Here is a 14578-nt window from a genome sequence, read left to right as displayed (position 1 = left end):
TGCGCCTTACATTTAGGCAAATTTACATTAATAACCTCTATACAATTAAACTATTACATTATCAATACCAATAAAGACCGAGACGGACAAAAAATGTATCAACAAACTCCCCCTCGTTTCGAGCTCTTTATCTTTTATCTCTGGAACATCTTAGTCTTCCAGTCAACACAACTATGAATCTTGTATGCGTAACAGACTCTAACAACCTTCTGAAACTGCATAGCAAGCTCGTAGTCACATACGTTGGCAAATCTGATCTGACTTGTAAACAAAGCATCGTTGTCAGACTCAGATAAGTTAACCAACCACATTGGATCAATTACACGTATAGTCTTCATATTTGACCCAGATCCATAAACGATTACCGCTTCACCTGTATGATTGTCATAGTACCAATAATTAAACGAGGTGAACAGACTCTGAGGAAATGTCTTCATTGGAGCCCTCTTCATTGTCTTTGGCGGTTTCACTTGCAATATCATCTTTCTCCAGTCTGTGCGTGTATCAATCTTATCAATGTACTTATGAGTAGGCACCTGTGACTTGAAAAACTTGAAACCGAAAACGGGTTTCATGCAATAATTGCTTATAGAACCATCCCGCCCACTGATCATCACCTCGATTCATGAACGGTCTGTTGGCTAGTGTTCTCACATCCCATCTAGGCATAGATAAGATATCATGTGGTCGCTTGAAGTAATAAATACCGTGTTCCCATTTCACGATGTATACTTTAAGCTCAGAATCAAACTGCCATGACACCAAATCATCTTTTACATCTTTTGCAGGCTTGTACTTTTTCATTTGGTATGCTGATGCTCGAGCCTTTGCTAATTTGATTTCCTCCCGTTCATGATAACGAAAGGTCTCGATCATCTTGTTCATCTTCTTCACATTATGCTCGAACATACCATCCAAAGCACGTTTGCGCTTTTTCTCTGTCGCTGATAAATGACTGGTCTTTGCAGCTTTATTCCACTTCTCTATCTCTTCCCGTAAATGACGTTCTGCTGCATCAAAATGTTCTGTAGTAAAGAACGGAATACCTGAGTCGTTGTTGTTGTCGGTGTAGAACTCAGGGTACTTCTCAGCAGTAACGTCTTCAATCTCTACCTCATCAAAATCAGGCACATTCCCATGTGGAATGCCCGTGTTAGTACTTTCCTCGATTTCAACATCCACGTCTACACTCTTTCCCAACACATCCACCTCTTCTTCATTTAGATCCAGAAGCAAGGCAATTTGTTCTTTTGCTAATGAATGATTAACAAATTCACCTTTTCAATCTCGTCCGCATTCACCATACTATACACTATTCCATTCATTCCCACAAATAAAATCCTATTCGCTAGAATAACATCAATCGGTTTAGCTCTTGTGTAATCCTTGTATGGCACAATCTGCAACTGACTATCTCCAGATCCACCACCAGCACTCGCATCAGTCTTATTACCTGCCGACGGTGCAGAACTGCCGCCCGGTTGCTGATCTACCCCACCACCTACTCCATCCTGATCATCTTCATTGTTCTTTAACTTCTTTAACTCATACTCTTTACATGTCAACTGAAGAATGATCTCATCCTGCTTATCCAATCTCTGCCCTCTAAGCAGCAACAAGGGCTTTCAGTTCCCTATTTTCTCGTTGAATAAATTGAATATGTCTAAACATATTCCGCTTCTCTGCCCCTATTTGTTCCTGAAATGAACGATCTGCTTGAATCTGGGTTTGTTGCATATGAACCAGATTCAACAGATTCAACAGATTAAACCACTGAGCACTGGGAGACAACTCATAAAAATGAGGATGAAGTAGTTGCATTGGACCTGAGGACGATTGAAAGTCATAAACGAATGCTCAGGTCTTGGCAACGGTGTAGGTGTAAGAGGAGTCACTAGAGTATTAGGCTGCGGTGTAGGCATACGAGCAAACACAGTCTGAAGAATATCACCAAATACTGATCTGGTTGTGTAGTAGTAATCAAGGTCATAGAAGGAGGTACCGGAGATACTGGCACATGAACCGGAGTCGGTGACCTTGGGATCTGTGGAGGTGCAGGAGATGTGTGAATCAGATCTGAAACAGATACATGAGGAGTCGAACGAACAACGGTTGACTCGGAATCTCAATCCCTGACCCATGTCTAACTCGTTGCTTCTTTACTTTATCACTCTTTTCAACCAACACTTCCTTCCCTTTACGTTTACGTTTCTGCTTATAAGTTAACTCAGCCTGTGGTCCTGGACCACCATCACCACCATCATCTCCACCATTTCCACCATCACCACCTTCATGTTCAGAGTCGGAGTCATCATGAGCCCAACGATCATTAGGTGGTGCAACATAATCAACATTCACCAAATGACCAATCAAACGTTTGAATTTTGGTCGATATGCAAGACTCTGACCTCGATACGATCTCAAACGTCTCATTGTTTCGTCATCCAGGTGCTTTAGCCTCATAACATCATTTTGATCTTTAATCAAGTCTGGCTGCAGATCATTGATGATCATCTGTAGAAACCTTGGATACATTAAAAACTTATGGCGGCTCGTCAAGTTTTCCTTCAAGTGATAATAAACCATTTCAGAGAAATTAAATGGTTTATTTAACACTAAGGCCACGAAAGCAGATTGAAGCATTGTTCGGCATTCATCGAATCCACCTTTACGTCCTCTAAGACAGTGTATTAACACATGCAACAAGTACTTGTATTGTTCACACAAGTTCGCCTTGTTGTACATCGATCTACCCAAATCGCCATTATACTTTACTCGACCGAATAATCCTCTAATCAAATCTTTCTCGAATTCACATCGATCATCAATAGTATCAATAAACCCCAACGAGTCTCGAATCACTACAACATCAATTACCACTCGTTTGTCTTGAATAACAGGCTCTATCTGATTCTCGGCTTCATTCAATCGGGAAGTATCCCAGAACGCATGTATAATCTTCTGATAAACCACAGTGCAAGTAGATATGGCCTTGTAAATTCTCGAGCGAGTTAAGAAGCTGATCATCCCGCCAAAGATAGGTGTATCATCAAATTTTGGCTCGAGATAGGCACAGATATTATGACTTTCATTCCATGATAACAGTACAGGTGCTTATTCAGGTTCAGCTTGAGCAGGATTCGGAACGTTTTCGTCAGCCATTTCTGTTAAAATCAAACATAAACATTAGTATCATATTATTTTTGATTAACGAATAAACATCTTATTTGTTATAACTGATGTGTTGTAAAACACACGTATTTTCCGCACGTTTTATCTACGTTTTACATTATATTTTATATGTTTTAACTCGTTTTAGATAGGTTTTACGTAAGTTTAATAACCTTGTAGGTTTTGGGTGAATGAAAGAAGAAAACCGGGACTTTTCAAGCAATCAACGAGCCTTTTACGCATACAAGTTCAAGAAAAAGCTCAAGGCCCGACCTGTATGCATCATGGAGGCCCAAGACCATATTATATTAGAACATAAAAAAAATTAAAAAACCCTAAGCTGCTACAGTTGGTCCGATCGGGATTTCCAGGAAAGAAAGAAAAGATAAAAAGTTTTGTGGAGCTAGGGTTTGGACTTGTGGCGGCTAGGGAAGGAAGAACAAGCAAGAACAAGTGTCGGTGATCATTTCTCATCAGTTTTGACAGCAAGGAGCAGCCCCATATTCACCCAATATCCTTTCTTTCATAACATTGTTCAACAACTTTAATTCTCTTGTTTAATTGTTAACTAGTTTTGCACTTGATTGAGAGATTGAATTGTTTATGATTAGTATTGATCATTGGATGATTATTATGATGATTGGAATGATTTATATGGTGTTTTTATTAATAAATAGCTGCTGTCCAAAAATTGTTAGTTCTACCTAGGAATGATGATTCTTGTTAGGTTTTGATAGGTTTTATGGACTGTTTGATTAATAGACTTGAATTGCTATTGTAAAGTTTGATTTAGACATGAAATAGGTTGTGTTTAAGGACCGGAAATTTTGGTGATTCATTGCATAAACTCCGTGTGTTGATTGATTAGTTTTGTATTAATTGATCGTTGCATTGTTTGATTCTAGACTTTGTGTTTAGGGTTTGTTTGCGGTAGGAACAACTGTAGGGTTTTGTTGCGGGATTAATTGGTTTAAGTACAGCGGTTAAACACCTTCCTTGAGACCGAGAGGTGATAGGAAGTTAGGGTTGTCTCATTGCCTTTGCATGCTAGAATAAGGATTGCGCGAGAGCGAGTTCGTTTCTTGTCAGGTTTAGGTGTTTTGAGCGACTAGTTGATCTATTTTAGTTTAAGTTGAATTGTTCCTCTATCCGTGGTTGTGTAGTATTCATTGCCATTAGGGTCGAGTGTTGGTGAGACCGAGAGGTGATCCTTCATTAGAACACGTTAGCAATTATTTTCCCGGTTTGGTCGTTTTAGGCGATTTTGAGTAGTTTAGGCTTGTTGAGTGAGACCGAGAGGTAATCCAGTGAGCCCGAACGATCCTTAGTCGTGTCATCTTTAGGGACCGATGTATATATATCATTCAATCCATTAGCTTGTTAGGCCTAAAATTTGATTCATGACGTTTTCTCCATCCTAAGTTAACACAGTTAGTTTTCCGTTAAGTTTTCTATTTTTGGTAAGTTTTGTCAGTCAGTCTAGTTAGTTCAGTTAAGTATTTAAAAATCAAAAATCAATATAATTATTATTCTAAGGTAGGTCTTGTCTAGGGTTAGTAATCTTTAGCGTTCTGACGTGTCCACGTGTTCGATACTCGGACTTCCTAGGTGTATACTACTTGCGATCGGTACACTTGCCGGTTGTGTGTGGTTTTAGGATTTTCGTTTTATATTTAAAGCTTTGTTGTGAGTGTCATTTTTATAGGATTATTAGACACACATTAATAACCAACTATACGAATGTCACATTCGTCTAATTTATGTATAACGAATCAGACATATTCGTTAATGATCACGAATCAGCTTATTCGTTAAATGTTCATTATATAAACTCCTTATTCGCTATGAATAGAATAGACCATTAGCTACCTTAGCGAATAAGCTAATCATTCGGTAACGCTTAACGAATCTAATGGATCATTCGTTATATGAATAACGAATCAGTTTCATTATAATAATAACACATCTGATTTAACTTAATCTTTAACTATCAAAAGTCAAAAATAAAAAGATTTTGACTATAGAAAGTCAAACACGATAAACTTCGACATTGAATCGGTTGAATAGATATTGAATTTCACAATCCAATACTCACAACATAATCGGAAATCTATTGCATACGTTAACCGTCAATCTAATACTCTTAAAAACATAAACACTGATTGTATTAGATAGTTTAACCATGATATTCATATCAGTTTAGTTAATCATCCAATTGCATACTAAAACTCGGATAAAATGTCACGAATCTGTTATCTCAACAATCGCCATTACCTGTAGAGCCCAAAGAGATCAACGAAATGATCTAATATGCAGGTAAGAATATCTGGAAAAATTTTGCAATAGTTTCTTTAGGTTGGCAATGAAATAGGAATCAAGCGAATGAACCGTCATTCGTCTGTCCTTGGGATTATAAACCCCAATAATTTCATGCAACCTGAGGTCATTCGTTCAAATTTGAACTAACGAATGTCCTCATTCGTTAATTTAAAAAAAAACCTGATTCGTCAATCTTTTTAGACGAATAAGGATTTATTCGTTAATCTTTAACGAATATACGTTATTCGTTAACTTTTCTAACGAATAAGAGTGTCATTCGTTAAACTCTTAACGAATGATACCTTATATCCATTCAATTCGTTAATGGTCACACGAATGTATTCCATTCGCTATGCACAACAGAAGCAAATGAAGATATAACGAATAAGAAACTTATTCGTTATGTTTAAAGAACGAATGGCTTTACATTCGTTAAATCATTTAACGAATCACCAATTACCTTAGCGAATGAGAATTAATCTCATTAAGGAATTAAATATTCATTAAAACCAATTAGGGTTTTAACAATGAATTAAATAATCAATTAAATCCATTTTAGGTTTTAATTGCATACATTAAAATACCCGATCAACCTCTGATCGGTAATGTTTGACTTAAACGGATATTTACTTTAAACTTTAATTGAAACCAACTGAAAATACGTTACACACGATTAACTTAAAGCCTTTTTGGGGATCAAATTCTTCCTTTTCTTTTGATGTATTCACTAGCTTGGTAAATCAAAACTAAAGCAGCATTAAAAAAAAAACAATCTTTTTGGATTTTCGAAAATTTCAATTAACAACTAACTAAAAACAGTAAACAACTAAACTATTAAAGCAGTACAAATTTTTGTGAGTTGAGTAGGAATCATACTGACGAAAATGTCACTAAGTAACACTTCAATTTCGATGATTATTATACACATAACCCAACGATGATTGCAGATATAATTGTCCTCTTAAAATTTCCACAGAATTGTCGGAAACCTTACGATATGCTTTAATTTGGTTCAATTAGGCACAAAACCTTATGTGGACCCCATCAATCAGATATAACATTTCTATCTCTTATACAGTGAATTTCACATGTGTTGGTGCATAATGTCAGTAGTTCATAGTCTAGTGTCTGTAATCCAGTCTGTAATGTTAATTGTGTTTTGTTTATGTTTAAGCGAAGTTACTGACAAGTTCGCTTATCAGGCGAACTTGTTAGTCAAGCGAAGTTAGCAACAACTTCGCCTGAACATATCAGGCGAAGTTGTCGTATATTTATACGCTTGGTCACGGCATGTTTAGGGTAGTTGAAATAATCGGATACGCGTGTGTGAGTCGAGAGACGTGAGAACCAGAAAATATTGAGTCTGTATTCAGTGATTATATCACGTGTTTCGGTTATAATATAACGTGTGTTTATTCGTATCGTGTGTTTGTTTGATTCGTGTTCTACGCTCGTAACGACCTACGCAGGGATTCCGCACCTGTGTAGATCGAGATATCCCGTGCAGATCCATCCAGGGAACCTACAACATGTACGTTTTTCTTTGATTTTCCAAATTTTGATTAACTGTGACTCATGCAAAAATAATAAAAGGAAAATAAAGCAGAACGTCAAAATTTTCCCTTAAGATCGGTATTACTACACGCAGATATGGTTCCATTTCAACAAAATAAAAAGATAAAAATAAGTTGAAGTTGCATAAAATCTTAACCCTCAATTCGGATAATCCCGTATTATCGCGCGGAGAAAGTCTAAGATTTTATACGAAACACCAAGAAAATAAAGCAGAATACTCAAATATTAACCCTCAGGTCGGATAATCTTATCGCGCAGGAGAGGATCCAATATTTGAATAAAAATAAAGAAAAAAATAAAGTTTAATTTCTTTGCAAAATAAAAACAAAGCAGAATTTCTTCAAAAAATGAAAGCATGCACACACAGTAATCATTTAGACTTTTGACTTTTCTTAAACCAGATATAGTATCAATCTTTCAAGATGTAATTCCACTAGGTTCGACATTCATTATCTTTATATTTTATTAGTTCCTATATAGTCTCTCAAGCCTATCTTTGCATATCATATTGCTGGCCTTACGGTTATTTTTAATCTAGTTTATTCATGTACTAGATCAATCCCGTCAATGTACTATCATTTTCCCTTTTTGCTTCAAAACTCATTTTGAGGAGCATTTTTCAATGTTTTTGAAAATTTTCAATATTTGAATATTTTTGGAGTTTTTAATTTTCTCTGTACAAACTGAAAACACAATATTTTTGGATTTTATATTTTTTCTCCCCCTAAAAACAACAAAAAATCGAAATAAAATAAGAAATAAAATGATTTAACCAAGCTTTTGAATATCTTTTAATGTTTTTAAACCATTTATACCCGGCAGATATTGAAAACGTGTTTTGTCAAACGCCTTGGTATAAAGGTCAGCCTTTTGAAAATCTGTGTGAATTTTATCAATTGATATTAATTTCTTTTCAAAACAATCACGAATGAAGTGATAATGGATTTCAATATGTTTGGTTTTCGAATGGTGAACCGGATTTTTGGTGATTGAAATTGCAGCAGAATTATCAATATAAATGGGAGTAGTAAGAAACTTCAAACCGTAATCCCGTAAGTGTTGCTGGATCCATAGAACCTGTGAACAACAACTCGAGGCCGCCATATACTCCGCTTCGGCTGTTGAAGTTGAGACCGTTGTCTGCTTCTTACATTGCCAGGAAACAAGCCGGTTTCCTAAGAATTGACATCCCGCTGTTGTAGACTTGAAGTTGATTTTGCATCCTCCGTAGTCCGAATCCGTGAAAGCGGTGAGATCGAACTTATCATCTTTGGGGTACCATAACCCGATGTCTGGATTTCCCCTCAGATAATGTAAGATGCGCTTTACTGCCGCTAGGTGAGTCACTCGAGGACTCGATTGGTACCTAGCACACAAACAAACAGCAAACATAATATCAGGTCGTGATGCAGTTAAATACATGAGAGATTCGATCATAGAACGATACAGGGTTGGATCCACGGTATCCTCCAATTTATCCGGTGATAAATTGTGACCCACGGGAAGAGGTGTCGAAGGAATTTTGCCGTCGGATATCTTGAATCGGCTCAAGACGTCGTTCACGTATTTGGTATGATGGATAAAGATCCTGGAATCAAACTGGTGAACTTGCAATCCTAAGAAAAGGTTTATCTCTCCCATCGAGCTCATCTCGAATTTGATTTGCATCGTCTTTTCAAAATCTTTACACAAGCTGTCGTTCGTCGAACCAAAATTTATGTCGTCCACATAGATTTGGACGAGGAGCAAATCATCACCCACGTTATTATAAAATAACGTACAATCCACAGTCCCTCTCGTGAATCAACTTTCAATTAGATGGTCAGCCAACGTACTGTACCAGGCTCTCGGGGCCTGATGTAAACCATAAAGAGCCTTGTTTAATCGGTAAACATGCTCTGGAAAGTCTGGATCCTCGAAACCGGGAGGTTGCTTCACATACACTTCCTCATGAATAGCTCCGTTCAAGAACGCCGGTTTCACATCCATTTGATAAACCTTAAAATTTTTATAGGCTGTATAGGCAAGAAAGATACGTATAGCTTCCATTCATGCAACCGGAGCATATACTTTGGTGTAATCTATGCCCTCTTGTTGATTGTAACCAAGAACAACCAATCGTGCCTTATTTCTCACGATTACCCCACGGTCGTCCTTTTTGCATTTAAAAACCCATTTAGTTGGAATCGCCTTTTTCACGCGATCGGGTTTATCAATTAAGTCCCATACACCCAGTCGTACAAACTGTTGCAGCTCCTCCTGCATAGCTTCAACCCAAGACGGTTCCCTGAGTGCCATTGAGACACTTGTTGGTTCTATCTGTGATAGGAAGCAGGTGTATTGTGCAATACTGAGGATACCTGAAGAGTGCAAATCCGCATAAGCACAAACTATCGAATCCTCGGCATGAGATACGTTACTATCAACTTGATCATCACATATATTAGTTAAATGGTGTCTTGTACGAACCCCATCGTTCACATCACCAATTATCTGTTCCTGCGGATGATTAGAATGAATGATTGACAGGTACAGATACGTTATCACCCAGATTGGTGACATTTTCCGCAGCCGTGTCTAAAGAGACAGTTGGAGAGTCATCATCAATTAGAATAGGCTCATTTGTGTCTATAGCGTCTTCTAATGGTCCTGACGATGAATCAACAAAATCTGCTTCATCGGAAGACTTAGAAACATCATTCGATGTCTCTGATACGTTAGGAGAGTCATTCTCATCAGCATACGAAGAACTAGGAATTGGAAGACATTGTTCCTCCAAATAAGATCGAATAAAGTCTTCAGGTATGTCTTCAACAGCTAAAGTGAACGAATTAAATAATCCGTCGTAATCGAACATCCAATCAGGACCCGTACCAGTTGGTGGAGCAGTATAACTTTGGCAATCAATGTGATACCATTCTTCCACACAACCCGAAGAGATATTGAAGATTCGCTTCTTCGGAGCATTGTATCCCAAGACATAACCCTCAAATGCCTTTTCTTCAAATTTACCAGCATCTCTCTTCAAAACAGTACACGGACACCTGAATGGTTCCAAATACTTTAAGTTCGGTTTACGATTATTCAGAAGCTCGTAACTCGTCTTCTTGAGCTTCTTTACAGTTAGTACGCGATTCAGTGTATAGCATGCTGTATTCACGGCTTCGTTCCAGAATTGAACGGGTAGCTTTGAATCAGTGAGCATTGTTCTTGCAGTTTCAATCAGCGTACGATTCTTTCTTTTAGATACACCATTCTGTTGAGAACATATGGTGCACTAAATTCTCGATGAATTCCTTTCTGTATGCAGAAGAAATCCAATGCATTATTCCTAAATTCAGTTCCGTTGTCACTACGAATTCGTCTCACTTTTAGTTTGAAAAGTGATTCGATTTTCGTAATCAGATTCTGAATTAAGATAGGTGTCTGATCTTTCGATCCCATAAATAACACCCATGAGTAACGTGAGAAAACATCAGTCACTACCAAGCAGTATAAATCTCCGGCAATACTAGCACGATTCACTAGACCGAAGAGATCCATATGAAGTCGTTCTAGTGGTGTAACAATCGTGTTGAGTGACTTGCTTGGATGTGATTTCTTCCTTTGCTTCCCCTTCTTGCATGCAACACAATGATCGTTGAACTTGAAATTCTTAAGAGATACACCATCCATCAACTCGTTTGAAATAAGAAAATTCATCTTGCGTAAGTGAATGTGTCCCATGCGTCGATGCCAAAGAATAGAATCCTTTTCGGTAGCTTTAGACACGAAACAAGTAGCTGAGGGTGAAACAGGTACATCATTACTCATGTCCAGTACATAAATATTATTTGATTGAGGTGATCTCATGACAACCATATTTTCAGGAATTGTATATCCTGGTTGAAGGATAATACATTCATTGTCCGTGAAAATGGTGGTAAACTTTTTATCACATATATGCGAAACACTTAGCAGATTATGATCCACCTTCTCACAATAACTTACTCTATCAAACGTCACAATCCCGTTTGACACTTCTCCTTCCTTTGTAATCATTCCCCCGTTGTTACCAGCAAACGCAACGTAACCCCCTTGAATATCTTTAACATTATTTAGAAGATTAAGGTTGCCAGTAATATGCCTAGAACATCCACTATCCAAAATCCATTTGTGAGCAGACCCGGACCTGGATGAACTCTGCATAAACAAGTAAATGATTAGTTCAAAAAGGCAGCCCAAGCTTCAGTCCCGGGCTCTCCCTTTGATACTTTCGGAGAAAAGGATAATTTAACACTCGTATTCGGTACTTGAGAATAGGTGACAGGTTTCTTGTTTTTCTTTTTTAAGTACCCGTCACGTATAATTCCCGAATCAGTGTTTCAACAAATTGGTTGAGCACGATCAACACAATTGTTCGTTACCTTAAATGATTCAATCCTAATAACTTTTCTTGGATTGACATCAGAATACATTATGACACTCTCATCAATTTGTTTTTCTTTTGGTTTTACATTCAGTTCAGTCTTACAATTTTGATGACACTTTGATCTCATCAACCTTTGCTCTACATTTTTTAGCAACATGTCCCGGTTCTCTATACTTAAAACATAAACGTGATTCTAAAGATTTATGTAGTGAACCACTAGTTTGACTGTCAATCACAGGTTGAGATTTTGATTCTTCAAACGACACTTTCTTAGTACCAGCAAATGTAAATCCCTTTTTATTTTGGAAAAATTCTAGGTTGGTAGAGTTAAATGAATTCTCCATCCCAGATGATTTGACAAATTTTATGGGTTTAAATGTGGTGCTCTTTGTCTTTTATTGAACATGTTTAGACTTTGATTTGTTAAATAGTTGTTCAAGTTCAGAAACTTTTGAAGTGTCATCCTGATATACACTTTCAATCATTTCAGGTTTAAGAAGGTTTAATGGAACTTCTTTGTCTGAAAAAACTTTGGACAAACCCTTTAACTTAAATACTTTCCTATTCGAAGAAACAGACTGAGGATTGACAAATTTCATCAACTCCTCATCAGTGACAGTCGGTTTATCTGATTTCTTTGAGTTAGAAATTACATTAGACCTTTTCACTGAAACTCCCGACGACTTTGAGCCATAAACCGCTTGCTCAAACTCTTCAGGTTCACACAGAATGTGATTGTCAACAGGTATATTTTTGTTTTTGACAATCTCATCTTGTTCAGTTAACTCCTCGATTGAATCATCAAATTCATTTTTGGAAAAAACAGTGTTACTTTTGATATGAATTGGTTCTTGAGTAGTTTTGGTTGAATCAACATCCTCAGATTTAACAGTAGGCATATCTGAGCATTTTTCCACACGGGAATGCTACTGTAATCTCCCTTAAAAGGAGGAGGAATCTCGACATATCCCAAACCTGTTTTTCTATTTTTCTTATGTGAATGATTAACTTCAATGATTTCATTCAAAAGAAATGATCAATCTCTAAATTTCCAAGCTTATTTTTAAGTTCCATCACTTCATTTTCGAGATTAGAAATACAGGTTCGGAGTCGAAGAATCTCCTTAAAATGTTGGTCAACAACGATATTCTTACACCGAATCTTAGCTTTAAGATCATGATTGCTTTCAGACAGTTTTTGAATTTTAAGAGTTGACTGTTCTAGTAATTTTGATTTCTGTTTGTAGCATTCATTGATCATAAATTGATCTTTTGTGAGAGTATTGTTCTGATTTAAAGCTGTTTCAAGTTTGGCTTTAAATACAGCACATTCAGCACACTCAATTACTTCAGATGAAGATTAAGATGCATTAATTTGAGGTTTAGAACATACCTCATCAATCTTAGCCATACAAGCATAAGATTCGACTTGATCAGGAATTGATTCGGTTTGAGATGATGAACTTTGATCAGTATCAGTCTCAGAGTCAGATGAATCACTTTCCTCAGATACATTATGCTTCTTCGAATTTTTCCACTGGTTCAACAATAGCTACATTTGCTTGATTGCCCAACAAACGTTGAGACCGTTCAACAGCTTCATTAACCACCAGAGCTTGAGTAGTAGAAGAGTTATCTTGTTCACCAACAACTGTAGTTGGTTTACTCTTATCACCACCTGATGAATTCTTTCCTGAAGGTCTATCTGAATTGCGGGGCCCAAAATATTCTTTTCTTGGTTTATCGCATTCTTTGGCAAAATGGCCAAAGTCCCCACAATTGTAACATTTCACCTTCAACTTATCAAATCCAACCCTTTTATTCAAAGTGGGAAGGTTTTTCCCAGTTCGTTGCATGAATCTCTTGACTTAATAGACTATCATAGCTATGTTCCACTTGAGATCCATTAACTCAAAATCATTAACTCAAAATCATCGGGGTCGATTTGATCATAATCTTCTTCAGTTAACTCACTCGTGGCTATCTTGCTTCCCCAACAAGCTGTTCATAAGAAGTCATAAAAGCGCACATGAATGCAAACTGTTGTTCAGCCTCTTGCAGATTTACTTTAGGAAAGCTTGAAGCTGGAGCATTTGTGCTTGCATTAGCTCCATTAGCCATAAAGCATACATTAGGTGGGCAGTTTACATTCGGAATTTCTTCTTGAGCTTGGGAAAAGAAAGCATTAACTGGTACAAAACTTTAAGAATGATTTGCTGGCATAGCACCCCCGTAGAGTGAAGAATTTTTGATTTAAAGGATGCTGATTTTGATTTTCCTTCAACGAGTTTTGACATTTGATGTCAAATTCCCTTTCCTCAATCTTATTAATGAATTGTATAGCTGTAAGCTCGGTGTTTCGAAAGAAACCGTTTTCTTTCAATACAAACAGGAAAGTCGAATATGAAAGAGGCAAGGCATTTTTCAGTGTATCAATCTTATCTGTTTCAGTTGGATCAAGATTGACACTTGACATCTCAACAATCAAATGACTAAATCGGTTAATCATTTCTTCAACCGTCTCATTTTTCATCAAAATAAAATTTCTAAATTGAAATTTTATGAGAGTCTTTTTACTCTCGAGAGTGTTCCCCAAACTTCTTGTTTTCAAAGTTGTGAACAATGAAGCACAGATCTTAATGGTACTGTATTGATGAAAAATTTGTTCATGTAATGCCATAGTGAGAGTTGAATAAGCTTTAGTTTCACTCTCAAAATCTTTCAACTCTTGAGTTTCATAATCCTTGAATTCCTTAGGAGTCCAACCCATGTTATCACTTCCTACCAGAGGTGCCGCATATACATCATCGAGAAAACGCACACTACTTGGATGCACAGATCCTAAGTGAGCATGGAACCTTGGTTCCCAACAAGCAAAATCTGAAACTTTTAACAATTTGGGACATTTGTTGTGACTGCCAATTTCATTATCCATGGTTAGAATTTGTTGCATCAAAGCATTCTGAGATGCTAATGCATAGTAAGAAACGTTTTGTGACGCCATGATTAGACAATTTTTAAATTTCAAGGACCAAAATTGTCAATGTTAAAAACTTATGGATTACTGTTCACACGAATGAAGGAACAGTAACCAATGTGTATT

The sequence above is a fragment of the Bidens hawaiensis genome, unplaced genomic scaffold, assembly GCF_021521415.1.
Source record: "Bidens hawaiensis isolate Kalapana, Puna unplaced genomic scaffold, B.hawaiensis_p1.1 tig00016363_1, whole genome shotgun sequence".
Taxonomy (NCBI): domain Eukaryota; kingdom Viridiplantae; phylum Streptophyta; class Magnoliopsida; order Asterales; family Asteraceae; genus Bidens; species Bidens hawaiensis.
This window is presented reverse-complemented; position numbering follows the sequence as displayed.